The following is a 1,048-nucleotide window of genomic DNA, read 5'->3' on the forward strand; positions in this document are numbered from 1 at the left end:
CGGCATTGCGTGTAATCCAGCAGTCACGCACGCTGTGTGTCCTGACGCATCATGGATTGAATCATAGTGTCACGGCACAGTGAATGGAGAGTAAGGGCAAAGAGAGAGAGAGCGTGTGTGTGTAATCAGTGCCCGGTGAACTTTTGCCCGGCCTTTCCATGGTCTGTCACAAATGCGTCATAAAGTGCTTTCCGACTCAGTGTCGATTTGGTGCTAGCATGGATCATCACGTTTTTCCAAGTTTTTGTTGTTGCTGTTGTTTTCGTGCTTCCCACGGCACCGCTGTCGCGACAGAATCGCGCCTCTTGGCCCAGTAGAACGACCTCCGCAAAGACTGAGAGTATACGCTTCACGTGGTAGCTGGAGGGCCTGGCGTGTGCGAGGGGAGCTCTGCGTTGAGGAGGAAGCAGGGAAGCACGGCAAAAGTGCACCTCAGAAGCCCTGAAGAGTCTCGTATCACGGTCACAGCATCAGCAGCGGAGCAGGGTCAGTATCATCACGAGTGCCCACCATGCTCCCCAACACCACGTGCTCTCGGTCGGTTCCATTCCCCGATACGCCATTGGTGGGCACGCGGGGTACACTTCGACCTCATACTCACTGGCGCTGTGCGTCTGCATGCGATTTCCGTCATGCATCGAAGGAGAAGGGAGAAAGGGGATTGAGGAGAGGAGAGAAGGGTGTGGTGTCATACTGCTTACGGCATTGCGTGTAAATCCAGCAGTCACGCACGCTGTGTGTCCTGACGCATCATGGATTGAATCATAGTGTCACGGCACAGTGAATGGAGAGTAAGGGCAAAGAGAGAGAGAGCGTGTGTGTGTAATCAGTGCCCGGTGAACTTTTGCCCGGCCTTTCCATGGTCTGTCACAAATGCGTCATAAAGTGCTTTCCGACTCAGTGTCGATTTGGTGCTAGCATGGATCATCACGTTTTTCCAAGTTTTTGTTGTTGCTGTTGTTTTCGTGCTTCCCACGGCACCGCTGTCGCGACAGAATCGCGCCTCTTGGCCCAGTAGAACGACCTCCGCAAAGACTGAGAGTATACG

General features: G+C 53.6%; 8 non-coding genes across 8 annotated transcripts; all 8 read right to left on the reverse strand.

The window, feature by feature from the left end:
- Tc00.1047053403903.10 lies at window positions 1-52 on the reverse strand. Its single transcript, XR_008253968.1, has one exon. It is a non-coding gene; the product is annotated as a C/D small nucleolar RNA (snoRNA), TB9C4C3, 3' partial (small nucleolar RNA).
- A 73-nt stretch (window positions 53-125) lies between these two features.
- Tc00.1047053403903.20 lies at window positions 126-229 on the reverse strand. The gene has a single exon (XR_008253969.1). It is a non-coding gene; the product is annotated as a C/D small nucleolar RNA (snoRNA), TB9C4C2 (small nucleolar RNA).
- Window positions 230-303: 74 nt separating this feature from the next.
- Tc00.1047053403903.30 lies at window positions 304-391 on the reverse strand. The gene has a single exon (XR_008253970.1). It is a non-coding gene; the product is annotated as an H/ACA snoRNA, TC9C4H2 (small nucleolar RNA).
- A 35-nt stretch (window positions 392-426) lies between these two features.
- On the reverse strand, window positions 427-502 carry Tc00.1047053403903.40. Its single transcript, XR_008253971.1, has one exon. It is a non-coding gene; the product is annotated as a C/D small nucleolar RNA (snoRNA), TB9C4C1 (small nucleolar RNA).
- Window positions 503-532: 30 nt separating this feature from the next.
- Tc00.1047053403903.50 lies at window positions 533-595 on the reverse strand. Its single transcript, XR_008253972.1, has one exon. It is a non-coding gene; the product is annotated as an H/ACA snoRNA, TC9C4H1 (small nucleolar RNA).
- A 77-nt stretch (window positions 596-672) lies between these two features.
- On the reverse strand, window positions 673-753 carry Tc00.1047053403903.60. Its single transcript, XR_008253973.1, has one exon. It is a non-coding gene; the product is annotated as a C/D small nucleolar RNA (snoRNA), TB9C4C3 (small nucleolar RNA).
- Window positions 754-826: 73 nt separating this feature from the next.
- Window positions 827-930, reverse strand: Tc00.1047053403903.70. Its single transcript, XR_008253974.1, has one exon. It is a non-coding gene; the product is annotated as a C/D small nucleolar RNA (snoRNA), TB9C4C2 (small nucleolar RNA).
- Window positions 931-1,004: 74 nt separating this feature from the next.
- Tc00.1047053403903.80 lies at window positions 1,005-1,048 on the reverse strand. Its single transcript, XR_008253975.1, has one exon. It is a non-coding gene; the product is annotated as an H/ACA snoRNA, TC9C4H2 (small nucleolar RNA).

The sequence above is a fragment of the Trypanosoma cruzi genome (genome assembly GCF_000209065.1).
Source record: "Trypanosoma cruzi strain CL Brener chromosome Unknown tcruzi_1047053403903, whole genome shotgun sequence".
In the NCBI taxonomy this organism is placed as follows: domain Eukaryota; phylum Euglenozoa; class Kinetoplastea; order Trypanosomatida; family Trypanosomatidae; genus Trypanosoma; species Trypanosoma cruzi.